Genomic DNA, 17,963 nt, shown 5'->3' with positions numbered 1-17,963 from the left:
TACACAACAAACATTCTTCTCTCAGTGACAGCCACGAGAGATGTGGGGTGTACCCAACAAAAACTGTGCCTAAGGGGAAAGACATCAAAGCTGGAAAGGCAGGGGAAGGTGCAAGCCATTTCAGTTTGGGATACTGATATTGTAAGAAACCTCCTGCATGCAAAACAAACCGCACTGTAGCTGAACTTCACCCACAAACTCACTTCCCCTCGAATCCAAAGTCCCCATCTGCATCCCTGCACATCCAGACACTGGAACAAGCATATCCAAAGGCTGGCAAGTATTTTCTTTTTGGAGTTTTACCCGCTATTAGGAAATTGTAGGGGATCATTTTCTGACAGGGGACATGCATTTGCAAATTTAGAATTTGCATCTAATTTTTAAAATGAAGATTTAGGGTTTCTCCCCCTGCACATTCCTGCAGCACAGATATATGTGCTTTGAAAGATTTGTTTGGTGAAGAATAAAGATGGCAGTTTTCCCATAATACATGGTGATTGTGTTCCACAGAGCACGGAGACAGAGAGAATAACACTGCTGTAAACTCAAAATCTGCCTCCTGCTGTTTTTCCTGAAAGCAATACACTAAATACTATCTGTTTGGAGACCCCAGCGTGAGTCTACTTCAATCATCCTTTCCATAAGTTAGTGTTACGGAAGGCCAAAAACATTGAAACACTAAAGTTTGCTTTGTTCCCAGGTCCTCCTGTTCTTGATGCAAACAGATCACAAGACAACAAAAAGCCAACTTAATGACACTTAAACTTGTGCCTAGTATTAAAACTGATTAAGAAATCTGTTTCATAGGCGATCCCAAACAATTGGCAGCCGCAGCAGACACTGGAAATGTTTGCATGGAAAGCCAGCTGTATGATTAGCCTCTGCCTTCATTTGCCCAGCAATTTAGGGGAAACCCTGCATTTAGATCCCATACAACTAAAAGGAATTCCCAAGGAGATTACAAGATTTTGATCTTATTGTTTAATTCCTGTGGCTGAGAATGAAAAGGAGCATTGCCTCAATCTTTGGGTAAAGGGAAACCCAAAGGCATTTTGAAGACTATTCACACCACTCAGCTTAAAAGATGGGCTAAGGGTACTGACAGCCTCTCTGGAGTCCCTCTACAATAGGGAGAGCAAACTTGCTCCAGGGGAGCCCTTAGTTCAGCTCTGACAGACCTGCTCCTTCTCAACTGGAGAAAAACTCCAGGGAGACATGCTGGATAATTTATCTGCTGAAATGTAGCACCAAAATTGGTGTTGTGTGAATGAACCTCCATTTCCCCTCTACCATTTGCCTCAGCTGCTCTTGGGCATTAATTATATTTTCCTTGGGTTTTTTTAACTGCAAGCATTATTATTTTATGTGTGGTGGAATAGATGCCCTATTACATCAGTGAAATTGGCTTTGCTTTTCCTTTTTACTGCCACCCTGTTCTCATCTCTTCCAACCAATCTCTGACTCCTGATTTTACACATGGAATATTTCCCTGCAGAAATGATTTCAAAGAGAATTGTAAAAGCCAGATAATTATCCAGTGATTTGACTGGAGCAGTTTTCCACAAAGCTGATTATTTATGATTTTGAATTCCTCTGAACATATGTGCTGTGCAGAGATCTCTAATCCAACTGGTGAGCTGGTTGTGAAGGATCCCACTGGGTGTCCAACAATGGGTGTCCAACCCTCTCCCGGTTCTTTCACCAGAGTGCATCCAGGCTGCTGTTCTGGAGCACATCAGGCACATACCAACCCCCTGCCAGGACTGCACCATGCCACTGGAGCCCAGTTCAGCCTCCTTTGTTCAAAAGGCAGTGGAATTTAACCATCATGCATTTTCCACAGCACTAAACATCACACAGAGCATGGTTACTTGTCTCAGCACCTTCGGAGGTACGTATGACATTCTTTAAAGACACAGAAATATATACAGAACAGGAGGGGCAGGTTTGATCTCAGGAAGAGGTTCTTTCCCCAGAGGGTGGCTGGCACTGCCCAGGCTCCCCAGGGCAGTGGGCACAGCCCCAAGGCTGCCAGAGCTCCAGGAGGGTTTGGACAAGGCTCTCAGGGACAGGGGGGGATTGTTGGGGTGTCTGTGCAGGGCCAGGAGATGGACTTGGATGATCCTTATGGGTCCCTTCCAACTCAGGGTATTCTGTGATGCTATAACTCTATGATACTTAAAAGAATTAGCATACCCAGAGAGGGAAAAATGCACTCCTGAAATTGCATACTAGAGCCCAGGTAAAAAGCCTCAAATGGACACACATCATATATGTATTTCCATGCACATGTACAAATACATGTAAACACAAAAACTTACATAAATGTATGTGTGTGCACATCTGAAAAATACTCAACTGCAGATATTCAGAGCAATTTCTATAAACTCCTTCCTCTATCTTCCCTTTTCAAGGCAAGTGGATTTTGTAGCCTCTCACTGAAATACAGGGAAACAAATTTTCTCCATATTCTTCCAGATATCTGCGTCATCAGCACCACAATAACACTTGATAAGACTTCCTTCTTTTATTTGTAGGGTTTTTTAATTATTTGTAGGTCTCAAAGAAAAGCAGAAATAGCAGGGGGGTTGGATCTAGATGATCTTTAATGGCCCTTCCAACCCAAACCATTCTGTGATTCTATGATTCTGGAGTTGCAGAAAGTGGGGATGTGTGAAACCTCTGTCCCCTTGACCCGGGAACAGAAGGCAGCCTAGTTTAGTTGTAAATGCCCTGCCAAAGGCCCCAGCAGGAGCCCAGAGCCAGGGCTGCAGCTCAGCTGCCCTGCTTTTGGGTACACGGCTCAGTTCCTGCAGCACACCGAGCGACAGCTGTGATGGATACACCTTCACTGGCAAGCACCTCACAGCCCTGCTTCCTTATCTCCCTCTTTAAGAGATAAGCTACTTAATATTTGCCCCTGGCTGATACCAACCCATGTGTCATGACAGGCCTGGCTGTGCACCCGTGGTAACCTTTTGAGCAGACGCAGGCGCTTGCAGCCAGAGCCCCGGCCCCGGAATGCCCTGCGAGTGCTTTCACAGCCATGACTCACAGAAATGCCTTCTGTTCTCAAAAGGCCACGAGCAATGCAGCAGGACAGGTTTGTCCACCCACTGCATTTTGTTCCAGCAATTCTGGCACAGAGCTGAAGCTGGGATCAAATAGTCTTAGGAAGCCAACATGCCAAGCTTGAGGAGTAGGCTAATGTAAATATATAATGGCGTGGGAAAAAGTCTTTTGTTTGTTAATAGGAGGTGATACAGAATATCTGTTGTTCGGGACAAGCGACCGCAGAGTTGTTGGATTGCATTCAACAGTGCCCAGTTGCCTTTCTTTCGGGGCACAAGTTGCTTTCCTCTCCGTGCGTGTGTGCACACGCACCTGGCAAGGATTTCAGCAAGGCAGTGCCTCAACAAACTTTTCATTCCGTGAAAAAAAGAGGGGAAAAAGGGTATTTTGGAGGAATCTAAGCAAGAAGTACCTGGAGATGGGTCGCAGCAGCATGGTACGAAAATATGTGCTTTGGAAATTTCAGCTGGCTACCTAATCCAAAACACTCGTGGAGGAAGGGGAAGGAATGAGGAAGTCAGTTTGTGGTTACCACTTCTCTGGCTGTGAGATCCAGAACATAATTACTACAGAGCTACAGTTCAGCCAGCTTTTGACAAATGAACCACCAAGAGTTTTCTCTGCATGTTTTCTATTCAAGTGTGTTTAGTCATAAATACTTGGTTCTAATGGCACTTTCTTAGTCAAACAGAGCCACTCCTAAGCATTAATATTCTTGGTATAAGACTGCTCTTTTATTCTGGTTGAAGGTCTTTTTAGAGAAGTTGAATATTCTGCATTTTTTTCCAGCCACACTAATTTCAGCTAATTACACCCCTAGCACTCTACATCTCCAAACCCTTTGCAACAGTTCATATACTCTGTGCTGGGAGGTTGCCATGAAAGAGAAATCATCCCTGTGATATCCAGTAAAGTTATCAAATTAATTTTACAAAAGGAAGAAATCATAGCAGAAGGACACAAACATCAGGTCAGAACACCACATTTCTTTGTTTCCAAGGACCTTATTCAAATTCAGCTTCTCTAGTCTCCAGGATAATAAACCAGAAACTCCTGAGTTTATAGTGCTCCCAATTAGTTTGTCCAGAGGTATCCTCATTTAAGAGGGATATAAATCTCTCTCTCCCTCTACTTTTATATACATAAATATCAAATTTATTTATATCTATAAGTATCAAAGACCTGAAGGAAGAAGCAATGAGCCATGAACAATCCCTGCTGGTCTTGCTGTATGCTTTGGCTGTATTTGACAACTTAATATTAAAATGATAATGCACGTGTGCAAAAGGTTTATTTTTAATCAGTGCATATTTTTCAAATCATATTACTTTTGAAGTCAGAGGCAGTACTCTTTTTCATTCTTTGCACTTTTACAAGCAGATAATAAGAGGTACTACAGCCCTTTTGGGGCTTTATTTCCTCAAGTGGAAATTAAGATGTAGTAAATCAAATACCCTCTACCAGTATTTGAACCATTTGTATAGTTTTTGATTCTGTGTGAGCAAGTTATGTCTACATAAAACACACTCAGTGAAAGTACCAGCATTGTCAATTTTTGTTTTCAGGTATTCCTGAAACTCTCTCCCCATCCCTAACTACCTACCATCAAAGAGAATAAACACAAATGAAATTTTTCAAAACCCAGCCAAATGGATGCTTTCCCAAGGGCCTGCATTTAAAAACAGCACCCTCAGTTTTGTTTAAAGCCTTTTTGCATTCCAGAGGTGCCTCTTTTCCCTAGATGGGTTCACTTGAGCTTCTTTCTCCAGTTCAGCTTTGCAGTGAGCTCCACCCCCTCCCCGTGTGGTACCTGTTCCAGTGTCTCTCCTCAGGCTGAGGCAGATCCAGAAGCCCTTGCAGAGGGAGTTGGCTGCAGTCCCGAGCTCCTTTCTGCTGGCACTGCAGCCCAGGGAAGTGTTTGCCTGCTCCCATCATCTCCAGCTGAACCAGGAGGCAGCTCAGCTTCCACTGGGTGACTGCAAAGGAAGAACATCAGCTTAGGGAGCAATAAATCAAACCAAGCCCTGCTCAGCTCCCACTCTACACCCAGCAAAGCCAGACTAGAGGATGCTGCGACCTAAATGAGAGGCTCCTGTAAGTCTGGCTTCAAAGGTGATTAAATCCCTCTGGGTTCTGAACATCTCATCCTAAACTACCCATTTCTGTTTGGAAAATATTGAGACATCTTTTGTTCAAAAGCTTTGAGTTTAGCGTAATTCCCATGTTTTACTTCCCTTCAGTAACTCAGCTATGGAAAAAAGGCCTCTGCAGGGAAATTTCAGCATTAGTCTCAAAATGATAGTGTAGCTCACTCAGTCAACAGAAGCACCAGGAAAAAAAATTGATAAAAACAGGTCCACAAAAATGAAAAGATGGAAAGTCCTGAAAAGACAGTCTGTGCAGACCAGTAACGCTGGCACAGATCCTACTCAGTATGGAACTGCAGCACTTATGGGGCTGGCAAGGCTACACACATTTATCTGTCCTGTAACAGTCACACACTTGTCTTGGTTGGAAAAAACTCTCAAACTTTGCAAAGAAAAATTTCTTTGGTAGGAAAAGAGAGGTTAATCAAGGTCAAAATATGGTAGAGTTGTGAGGCACCTCTCATATTCACCATAAAAACAGATTAGCAAGTGAGAAAACTTTTTCCCTGTACTATTTTAATTATATATTATAAATACATATAAAATATACTATATATCATATATAGTATGCAATTAATTATAATTATAGTAATCAATTAATATATGAATTAATATCACACTAAACCAAATTAATATAAATTAATAAATATTAAAAATTATTGATATATTTTAATAATATATAATGACATATGATATTAACATATAATTATATATTATATAATATACCTTGTTGCCATATCGTTAAGACATTATATATTTATATGTTGATATGCTATGTTAATATGCCAGTATATATTCTCTATTAATAATTATTATTAATTATATGATTTTATATATTATGAATATTATTAGTTATATATTTTGATATATTTAATCTAAAAGCTTGAAAAAGAGGAGGAACAAGATACAGAAAGATTTCACAATTATCAAACTGAAATTAGTTGGCTGGTCCAGACCAGACCCTATCTAAAATCCAGGGAACCATAAATTTTTGTGCTTTCTGGGCAAGAGAACACTTTCCAGGACCAGCAACAAACCAGTGCAAAACACACACCCTGAGGACTCACTCCGAGGTGGATGAGGCAAACAAACAACCCCACCCAGATGACAAGGCAAATATTCCAGTCCTGCCATTTTGGCTGTGCACGTGTCAGGAAATCACAGGCACGAGGGATGCCGTGCTCTCAGGGATTGCTGCCCTTGGGAGCTGCCCTGTGTCCAGCAAACAGCCACGGCCAAGGATGTGCAGAGGCACAAGCCCAGGCTGAGCACACCTCAGACCATGTTTGCACACTCAGGGCATGAATAAAGGCAAAATTTTCCAAACTATTTTAATGTAAATAGAGGGGCGCCCACAGCCGAGCAGCCCGGCAGTTGTGCCGGGCCGGCTGCCAAGGAACAAACGTGCTGCAGTGTATTCCATTTACCCCAAACAATGGGGAAAGGGCCCTCTCGGGCTGTTCCAGCCGTGCCCAGCGCTGCTACGTGTCTGCCCACAGGTGCTGTGCCCCGCCAGCACTCCCATGGAATTGTTCCCTGCGTCTGCTTCCCTGTCCCAGCCCGGGTGCCCAGCCCAGCAGGTACACCCAACGCTGGCACAGGGTGCTGAACTGGAACCTAAATGTTTTTTACCTTCTGGGACAAAACCTCACTGTAGTAATGATGATGGGTAGCAAAAAAAATTGCTAATTCTGTGAGGTTTTCTTTCCAGTATTTCTTTTGCATTATTAAGTGTACACGTTACAATAAGAAACAGATTGAGTTCATGCAGTTTTTCCTTTGGACATAAACACAGAAAAAACCATAATAATCATATGGTTCACTGCACTGCTCCCAAAACTTTCAGCTTTCTGTTTGCTATTCTGCTGCTGTGAAATACTTAGAAGTGCATCCTGGATATTAGCATACAAATAGTGTGTATAATTCAGTATAAACTGGGTTGTTTATAAACATCAAACATTATTTATAGTGCTCACACGCATCACCATGGAAACACAGTAATTGCTATACCATTAGGACACAATTTCTCTGTGCAGTGAGGGAGAATGGCAATTTATCTGCATCTGGGTGGTTTCACATTGCTGCTTGTGGCCACTGATCTCCCCTCCAAAGCATCTTTGGATGTGGAATTAGTTTTGATTACTGAAGAGAAGATTAGATCAATATAAGAGTGAGACAAAACAGAAAAGCACATGTGAAAACACTGCAATTATTGCACGGGAGTGATGTGAACTGTTCAATGGTGGGGATTCAAAGACCAACTGAGGAATTTGCAGCCCAGCCAAAGGTCACTGTGGCCAGTGTTTCCCACTGCCCATGGTCACTGTTTCCCACTGCCCATGGTCACCGTGTGCTGCTCGGTGGCCTCGAGGAAGCACAGTATTGATTGCAGACTCAAGAGGTAAAAAATTAGCAAGAAGAGACACCCTTGCTCCTAGTTCTGCCAGTAAGGTCAAGGATTGAACAGACCCCAGAAATGCTTTTCCCCTTTAAAGAGAACAGAGTATGCAGAGTGCCAACATTTAAAGGTACAGAAGAGTACAGGGGCAGAGTTTATAAAGGATGGCTATGTCTGCATATAGAGAGACACCAACTGGGGTTTTTGTCAATATGAGTAGGAATATAAGGCATTAAGATCATTGCTTTCTGTCTGGCACTTGAAGTGGAGGCTGTGATACAAACAAACATATTCTTGGACCTAACAGTGTTAATGGCAAGATTATCCCACCTTGGCAATAACAGCTTGGTCATATCTGCCTGACAAAGGCCCTTTAAGAGAGCTAACTGAAAAGGGATGGAAATTCATCACAGCATCCTCATACCAGACTGTATTAAACCACGGCTTGAACTGATCATATGTTTGAACACAAGAAAATATAATAAAATTCTCAGCTGTAATTATCATTCCTTCCAACCAAGATGTGTAAGGGTGAGCAAAGAGGATCCTTGTGCTTTTGACGCAAGGTTCACACTGAGACTAATTTTGCAATATCACTGCAGGCAAAACGCCTAGAGATGCTAAGCTGGAGTCACAGGGTTGCTCCAAAAAGATTGCATATAGAAAGTCTCATTACTGCATGAATTGAGCTTATTCCCCAGCTGGATTTCCTGTGAAGTGTCCGGCATTTTGTCCCATCAAAAAGTGCTCCTGAATTCAGAATGGACGATTCCTTTGTGCAATCTGTCATAATAACATGGAACCAGAATGGCTTCTCTATTTCTGACAGAGGTTTTCCTCTCAGAAGGGAAAAAAAAAAAAGGTCTTCTCCCCCCTTGCAGATGTAAATTCTGCAAAGTACTTCAGGAGCCTTTAGGATAAAAAACCTGCTTGAGTAAACACAGGGTATAATTATCATCATCTGTCTTCTCTGTGAATCCATACATTTTATATTCCATTTAAAACAGAAAAAAAAGTCCTCGACGGGATGTCTTCCAGAGCACCAATTTAGCTAATGAGAGTGAATATCAATGACTGCTGGCTAATCAGAATGGTATTAGCATAAATTTTACTTAATGAGGACATATTTGCCGGGTGCCAGGAGCAAAATGGTACCGAGCTAGATTGTAAAATGCAATGGATGGGTAAGCCTCACCTGCCAAGAAAACCAGCAGATCAAATAAACAACTGCATCTGAGGTTCCTGTTAAACTAGAACTTTTGGCAACCCGGGATTTTAACCTCACTCGAGGCTTTTCGAACTTTTTCATTACAACAGAATGTTATCAGCTCTAACTGTGATGAATTAAACACCCTGGGGAAAGCTTGACAAGAGATTCAATTGAACTCTATTAACCTCACGTGGGTAGGTAGATCACTGAGGGAACTGGCTTTCTCTTTCATTTAAAGGCATGCAATAGATGCACTCTGCTGCCCAACAAAAGTGTTATTTTCCCTTTGTGCATTGTGTAAGGCTCTCCTGAACAGCCCCCACTGCTGCTCTGAGCCCCAGAAGCAGCAATGTTACATTGCCCTCTGTCTGCCTGCCAGGGATCTCCCCTGGGGCCGGTCTTGTCCCGAAGGAGTTAAGTGCCAGCAGCATCCCAGTGCCCTTCTGCTCACTGCATTTCTTCCCCTTTATAGAGAATCCCTGTTAGACAGTCTGAGAAGTCTCCGTGAACAATATGAAAGATTTTTGTCTACAGTAACATAAAGAGGTTAGAGTTCAATACTCTCACAAAATATTTAATCTTGTGAAATGCTTTTTGTAGTGTCATTCTTGTATATACCTGCTTTGAAATTCCTAACCTCAGATTCTTCTATGTAAAGGAATATAGGGCACAAGTGTTCTTACCTTTGATATACTATAGGATCTAACAATATTTAACTGGTGAAGTCATTTTTGTTTCCAAACCTGTGTCTCAAATATGCTTGGGAACGTGGAAACTCACAATGCCCTTATTCATGACATCAAAATCAGTTCCATGGTAACACATTGTGATGACAAAATACACAGATTGCAAGGTCACAAGTCACACTTAAGAACAGGCAGGGGAGAAATTGTTAGTTTAATGAATAACATTAGTCAGTTCCAATAGGAATAAAAATAAAGAAAAAAAATAAAGTGCCTAAAGTAAACACCCTTAAATGCACTTCAGAACCATTTCATCTTAAGTAGTTCTTCAAAGGCAGAAGGCTTCCACAGCTTTCACCTCTGCAGCAAAGAGAAGCCCACGTGCAAAGAAAAGAGGCACCCTAAGCTAATGATGGCCCTGGCAATGCCTTTCCTCCCTGTGCACAGAGAGAACCAGCAACTGCAGGGGAGAAATGGGGGAAGAAAAGGAGTCACATCCATTCCAGGCTAAATCCCCCAAAGCAACTAATGATTCTCATGCTCAGCAAGGACTGGGTTTTCACACACAGTGACAAGCCACTTCTGAACCTCGCATTTCCTTGGTCCATAGCCAGGTGTTTGGAATATTTCTGTCACAGAACTGTGGGACAGATCCTCCTGCTGAATTTGAGGTGATGCCCTCACTGCTGATTTACTGAACGCTGCATCACAGGGAGGCAACTCAGGTTTGTGGGGCTGTGATGTACTCAGGACACCTCTGACATGAGAAATCCCTGCAACTACCTCATCACCTGGGTAGATAGAGCCTGCAAAAGGGAGAGAGGGAGAACACAACAGAGGGAATTCCCAGCCCAGTGTCCGAACAAATGCCAGGCACCTCTAAGACTTTGCCATTGCCATCACATTTGCTTGTGACTTCTCAGGGCAACGACAGGAAAAATGTGGAGTACTCCAAGCAAATGAAGCAGAAAACCCTGTGGTTAAGGGAATGTTCTTGCATATGGCATGTCTTAGTCATTAGGTGGTTGGTCCATGAAGTCACTGTACAAAAAGTAACAAGCACACTTTTGAATGGGTTTTCCCTCCTGACTCTCACATCTAAACCTTCTTTGAAAGCACAACTGAAATATGTCACATACAATCTATTTGACACAGCTGTGTCATAAAATTGGCACTGTGTGTTCTGTGCTTACCACAGTCTGAAAGGTCAACAGAGAGGATAGATTTCCTTTAACCTCTTGTTTAAATAGCAACTTATTTTTATTAGAAAAGATGTTATTTTTTTTTACCATATCATGGCAGACAGCCCTATCCCAATACATCCTTGCATAAACAGTGACTGAATAGCCAAAAAACAAATTGCAACTTAAACTCTACAAGGAGAACCACCACAGATTAGTTTTCTTTCCATATATCAGAGCAAAGGATTTGAAAGGTGGGACCATTTCAAAATAGATCGGGGAGCAGCATCTTTGATTTTTATTTAAATGATGTAAAATCACTGGATTATTAAAAAATAATGAAGCCTGCTTTGGTAAGGCATTAACATTTTTAACATAGCTCTGACAGTGAAGGGGATGGTAAAATTCCCTCTATATTATATAAAAGGGCTTGACAGTTGCATACATACTTAACCACAGGTGGGGGGCTCTTCTTAATTTGGTGTCTATCATGTGATGCTTCATAAGCAAAGAATAGCAGGCCATGCTGCTTTATTCAATTGGGTTATGCTTTTACTCTTTCTTCCTGCGTGTGAAAAGCATAACAGAGAACTAGCAGAGCAGAAGTAAGATGTGTTTTGTTAGTTGTCTGAAGCCCTGGGGCCCGGAACCGGATAAGTCCTGATATTATACCCTGGATTGAGCAGAATAAATCCATTTTGTTTCCTCCAAACATTTAGCCATTAAAAAAATATGAGATAGAAAAACAGACTTTGCTGTCTGCATGCCTTCTTGTAAAGCTTGTATTGTGGAAATGTCAGAATCATTAGGTCACTGGCATATATTTTGCAAGCTAATGCTTCTACTTTAATTCTCACTGGGGACTGCATGTCTGCTTTTCAAATAAAACCCAGACTGAAGATGGTGAAGAGAGCTTAAAATGATGCTGGTAACGCTCTGTGATGGCTGATAACACTTCGGGATATGAATAATTAGGAAATTATCAGCCAAGGTTGATACAACTACAGCTATTAAAGCACCAAGCCCCACAAAAGTAATTGGTAAGTGTTAAAATTGCCTCGTAAATATTTGTGGCTCCCTTTAAATGTGCACAGAGACACGACTGAATAAAGTTTTAAAATAAACACAGCACAAGAAATAAATTTAATATGTGAAATCATGCACACAAGAGGAGAAGCACAGCGGGTTATACTTCAGAGAAGACAAGTGGATGAATTTGCTCCCGAATCACCCAAGGCAGATCAAAACAGTGGTCAGGGAAACACAAGCCCCATTCCAAAAATAGCTGGTTGTCTCTCAAAACACAGATCACTGATAAAATCTGGCGGGAGTTGAAGGAAGAGGTTAATAGGAGTAGACATAATAACACGAGGAGAAACACTCTCCACTCACAACTGGATAAATAAGTCTTGAACTTGCAGCGGTTCCTCCCGTGCCAGAGCTCTGACTGCCCAAATGAGCTGCTCAGCTCTGCACAGACACAGGTTTCACTCTGTGACTGAGCACAGGAGCCCCTCTGCTCCAGGGAGAAAGGTTCACTGACAGTCCTGCTCCTGCAGGAGCTCACCCAGCTCCCCTGGCAACTCCTGCAGCCCTGCCCAGGGCTCCCAGCCTTGGCACCTCCAGGCTCTCCACCTTGAGCTTGGGGCTCCAGTGAACTCAAAATAGCCCAGCAGTGGAATCCCAGCCAAACCACCGAGTGCTGCCTCGTTTTTATAGCACGGCCAGTTGAAACCATTCAAAACCACAAGTTTACTGTGATTCTGATACCAGTTTATAAATCAGCCCAGACTTATCTGCAAATTAATTTTGAGTCAGTAGGCAAGTTGGTGAACTTGAATAAAACTTCAGCCAAACACAGTTTTTATTCTGAATTTCTAAACAAGTCCTTAAACTAAACAAATCCCATTCCGTTTCTGTTTTCACTGTGGACATCTCGCACAGCCCTAACGAGATGCAGATTTTTGGGTCCATTTTCATACTGCAGGCTCCATAACATATCCTCCAGGATATATCCTGACTGACTCTCACAGGAACTTCATGCACTGTGACACACTGGCTTAGAGTTACATGGCTCCAAAACAGGAAAATCAGCTTTGAACACTGAAAGGTGCCATTTCACCTGGCGTTTTCCAGGCTATTAGTTTAACTTATGAGTACTTAAATAAATCAAAACTTTCCTGTCAACTTCTATAAAGCAAAAACACAAGACCCAAACAGATGTGAGCATATGCATAAGCACAACTCCACAGCCATCAGAACAGATACACATTGTAAAACCTGAATCATGCTCAGATGGAGAAAACTTTTCAAGTTTTACTGATCCCTTTCTTCAACCTGGTCTCCTCTCTATTTATTTTACTTAAAAATCAGTCTGGCTCTACAATCTATGCAAAACCCATTCTGTGTTACTCCTCTGAAACTGTACAGCACTTGGATTATCCTGTACAAATAAAAGATGAGTTTAAAGGCCCTCAGCTTTTATTTGTAAGTCCCTCCCCTTTTCTCCACTGCAGAGGTGAGATAGTCAGTAAGTAACTCATTAGAAATGCTAAATTGAGTTTCGCTCAATTTTGCTTATGATTCATTCTTGTCCTTTGACTAAGTGTATTGGGAAAAGATTAATTCCCAAAAGCTTGATTACTGGAATAAAATAATTTTCAGAATGTAAAAAAAAATTAAAGTACAATCTCTGCACTGCAAATAATCCTGTTAAAGCAGCAGTGTCTGACAAAGAGCACAATGTCCTCTCAAACATCAGTACCTTCAGTGAATGTCTGTGGACTCTTCAGAGAGGAAGACAGTTCACAGAGAAATCTGAATTATACAGTTTCTCTAAAATACTGTGGAAGGCAAGTATGTTTGGAAACATTTTCAAAAAGTGGATATGTATTTTCAGAAATGGTTTTGGATATAAATTTTCTCTGATTACTAGATCAGTGGTATACCTATTTATTCTTAACTGCTACACAAAAAGAGCCTGCCAAGTATTGGCCTCAGGTATTTTCCTTTCCAGATCAAGCACAAGAGCAACTGGAACATGATGAAAAAGCAGCCCATGTTATTGCTCCTGTGAGCATGAGGGCAATGTTTTTGTGGGTTAGAGCAAAAGAGGACACGCAGCTGGAGAAGCAGCCATCTCAAAGGTGTGGAGCATTTCATTTCACCCTGGCCTTAGATTTTCAGCTGGCTTTGTGGTGAGCCCTCTCTGCCCTGTTTTCTCACTAATTCCCTCTTTTCACAGCTTTCTCACTCTAGGTAGGGCTCGCTGGCTGAAGGAGTAGCCCAACATCACTGTGAGGCTGCTCTCTGTACTCTTCAGAAGGTCCTGGGAGCTGGGGGAGACTCCTGCTCACTGGACAAAGGCAAACACCACCCACTTCTGCCAGGAGGATGGTCTGGGTCAATCAGCCTCACATCAGTCCCTCTAGGGAGCTAATCCTGTGGGACTCTTTTCATATGCAGCTATGAGATTTTACAGATTTTTTTTTAGATTTGGGTGCATAAGTTATTCTCACACCCAGAGAGTGTGTACAGGCTACTAGTCAGCTGAAGTTACCAAAACCCCTTTGAAAAGAAAACCTGTTTATGGGAAAGGAATTGATAAAAGCTTTCTTTGGTGGCACTAGAGCGAAATCAAACGCTTATGTCTGGGTATGAACTGCATGCGAAAGTATAACAAAATCTCGAAGAAATAACATTTATAATTGTTTTCTTATAAAACATTGTCAGGAAAAGGAATACTTACTCAAGAGGTGAAAATGCCAGATATTAGGTTGTTAAGAAAGTGAATACAGGAGGAAGACAGAAGCCGTTAAAAGCTCCAAAATATATTCTCAGATGTTTTTAATGGCATAGAAAAGCTATCGACGGAATACAAAATAAAGTTAACAGAATTCAATTTCCCTGTCATAGGTGTGCCAACACATACTTAGATGAAAACTTAAGGAAAAAATGAGACTTATTGCTCTGAATCCAGCACCTTTAGAAGGGGTCTTTCGCCTACCAGCCCCAGAGCATGGGAATACACTGAAGGTTACTGATGGTATTTTGCTGTGAGGACAAAGAGTGGAGCAGTATCATGGACACAGAGCTGGTGGTGTAAGCTTGGAACTTAACAGACAGCAATGTAAATGTGGGAGTGAATAATTAACTCCTGTAGGAAAACCAGGACTGATCTGGGGGCCCTGCTGGGCCTTGGGGGGTTAGAGATGGTTATCAATATTCCTTTACTTACACAGAAGGAAAGTACACACACATGATAAATTTGGCTGAAAAAAAAAATCTCTCCATTTCGGCTGCCATAATTGTTGAACTCAAAACTTTAATCTGCAAAAAATGTGTATGAGAGACACTAATCACAACAATTAGCCTAAGAACAGCTTATGAAGAAGACGCCCTTCCTTTGATTTCTGATGGTAATTGCTGTACAAAATCATCAACCAAACCCGCTACGTGAGGCCTCGCAGCAACATTTTTGCAACGATGGGAATCATCAGAGACTGTAGTTAAAGCTGCAGGAAACTCAAGTGAAGCTGGATGCCAGTGAAAATGGCCAGGAAAATGAAAAGCTTCCAGTGCTCATGGCTGCACAACCCCCTGCTCCTCGCTGCAGAACCAGGCTGCAAAGCTCTTATGCCAGTGGTGGAGAGAAGAGTTGTACAGACTGAAAAAGTTATTCTTCCAATTGCAGATGGATGATTTACAGCTGGAATAGGAACCTGGAAAAGACCTCATGTCAGGAGACACTCTGTCTGAGTTTTCAATAAAAGAGAGGTAGTACAAACACCAGAGCCTGATGTTGTTGGTGTAAATAGGTTCAGGAAAATTCTCTGGTCTCAGACAGGATGGGGTCTGTCACTGCAGGACACAGTAAGGCAGAAAGGAGCCTTTGCAAAAGGTAATGCCCCAGGCAACGAGGGCTGGCTGGCTGCTGAACAGAAACCTACCCCTTTCCCCAGCTGGGAGGAGAAATTTAGGTGGCAGATGGTACTTTACTCAGAGGTTCTAGATCACTGGTGTGTAACACTGCCACTTGGTCCTAATCCCTCCCTGGATTTCTCCCTTATTTTGTGCATTTAGACCTCAATGGAGGAAAATAACTTATAAATGTGCTTAACTTTAAAGAGGTGACTAATGCCTGAAGACATCAGTAGCAGGTAAGCACATAATTACTTACATCTAAAATAAAGATGAGATTTGTACACTCTAAGTGCATTCCTAATAGGATTTCTTAAGGGAGATTTTTTAATCTTGTTTTGCTCACCTGTAGAGAGTCTAGCACAAAGATTTCTGTAAAGAAAAAAAAAAGGCAAAAAAAAAAGGCAGAAATGTTTCCTTGGCAGGGACGTTTCAAAAAGAAACAAGATTTTGATTTGCTTGGAACACAGTATATTTTAACATACACTGATTTCTTCAAACATTTGCACAGTCTGTATGAGGGGGCTGTCAAGCCAGCATAATCTATCTTTTGATTTTTCAAGTGTAGTATCTCTGCCTGGACTTCTGATTGAGCCACAGTAAACAAGGAAGCTTCCTCCCCTTTCTGCAAGGCCTGTTTGATGCTGTTTCTTGATCTTGAATTAGTTGTTGACTCACATCAAATGCAAATCAAGTCCTTGTACAGGATGAATCATCTCTGCCCTTGGTTAAGGGGGTAAGAAGAGATGAGAAGGGAAACAGTGCATTTCTGGACAATGCTGATGACTGAGGGCTGGTGTGACTCATGCTTAGGAGGCCACTGCAGTTTCAAGTCAACAACTGAGGAGATGAAGAAGCAGCTTCAAACGGGGCTTTCAAAGGGAGAAGAAAACAGGAACTGGGTTAAGCTCCAGAGCAGTGCACACAGCCACATCCTGAAGCCCCCACTGATGCAAGATTCCCAGTGACATTACCTTTAAGGTTTCCAAGCACTAAGCTTAGAGTTCATGGTTTAACACTGACCATGAGTTAGCTGGGCGTTTCAAAGAGCCCAAAGTCCACTCAGTAGAGTTTTAAAATAATTATTTTCTGGTCAGATTTTGTAACAAACAGGAACCGAGAGAGCTGTACGTCACTTTCCTCAAAAAGCCAGTTTCCTTCTCATACACTCAGCATTGTTATGGAAACTGTGGGCATTTGCGAGGCTGTGAGGAAGAGGATATGGATGGGGCATATCCCTTTGCTGAAAACTAGGTGTGGAGAACAACTCTCAAAGAAGGGTCCAATAAACCATTTTTGTATCCAGTCTAATTCTACTCTATGTGGAAATTAATATAGAGTTAGAAAAATGTCTGTCCATGCAGCAAAGGATCTGTTTGCTGAGGAGAAAGAGAGACAGAAGTAACATATTACAAAATCAGTAAGCCAGAAGTGTATCCACTTTGCTGTTTACCATAGACAGAGATAACCATTTCTTTGCAAACAGAGGGGAAAAATGCTTTTTGTTCAGTTCACTAAAAATTGAAAGAGATTTTTGGCTATTCCCTTATGGACCGTTTTGGGGAGGTATTCTTTTTTTTAAATCAAAGATTGTTCCATGCATTGCTTTCCTACCTACCACACACATTACTACACATGAGCCCCTTTTGTGTTCAGGTACTCCAGGCTTAATTGCAGAACTGAGACTGCTCTCTTTGGAGGACAAGGAATCAACATGTCTTGTGTGCAGGAGCAAGACTCTGTCTTAATCCTATAATAATTTTCTTATTCCTTTCATATTCTTGTCACTGGTGCTTAAGACAAAAACTTGGCAAAAGGGCTTTAAACAAAGTCAAAGTATTGCTTAAAAGTTTAAAAAGAGCAGGGAAGAAGAGATTTACCTATTTTTAGAGCAGCAATGAAACAAATACTTTCACTTTAAAGAGTTAGGATGATTTAGTTAAGAAAATTTTGGATTAAAGAACAAACACAATGAGGATTACTCGGGAATTATGCGACAACACAGAGATGTCCCCATTGTTTCCTGCTCTGAGCAGACCTTCTGCCTCAGCCCAGCCTTTCTGGGACAGTTCTATGCTCATTCAGCATGGACAACACAGGCACCAAACCACCTGCCTGACTTACAACGTTAATAAGCTTCAAACCCTCTGTCTGCCAGAAACGCTCCTGAAGGCGAGTCAGGCTCTCACAAGACATTGCTCCTTTAAACCAGCATTAGATTTCTGTCTTGCCAGACCCTCAGCAACTGCAGCTTTCAGGTCTTGGCTAGCACTGAAACAGTTTCTGTAAAATATACCACAGATAGCTTCTAATTGGAAAATATTTGCATGAGTAACAGTGTGTTTCATGTGC

General features: G+C 41.9%; 1 long non-coding RNA gene across 2 annotated transcripts in view; it reads right to left on the bottom strand.

Annotated features, from left to right (window-relative positions):
• The window catches only part of LOC113976888, a 74,143-nt gene that overhangs the window by 24,630 nt on the left and 31,550 nt on the right, over positions 1–17,963 (bottom strand). Inside the window, exons 1-2 of one of the 2 annotated variants that reach the window (XR_003537193.1) lie at positions 9,511–9,596; positions 4,883–5,048 (exon numbers count right to left, since the gene is read on the bottom strand). This is a non-coding gene — a long non-coding RNA (uncharacterized LOC113976888). Of the gene's footprint in view, positions 1–4,882; positions 5,049–9,510; positions 9,597–17,963 lie in introns of those variants that run through there. The other variant, XR_003537194.1, reaches the window with a different exon arrangement.

This window comes from Neopelma chrysocephalum, unplaced genomic scaffold (assembly GCF_003984885.1).
Source record: "Neopelma chrysocephalum unplaced genomic scaffold, ASM398488v2 Primary Assembly neopelma1_188, whole genome shotgun sequence".
Taxonomy (NCBI): domain Eukaryota; kingdom Metazoa; phylum Chordata; class Aves; order Passeriformes; family Pipridae; genus Neopelma; species Neopelma chrysocephalum.
This window is presented reverse-complemented; position numbering and strand designations above follow the sequence as displayed.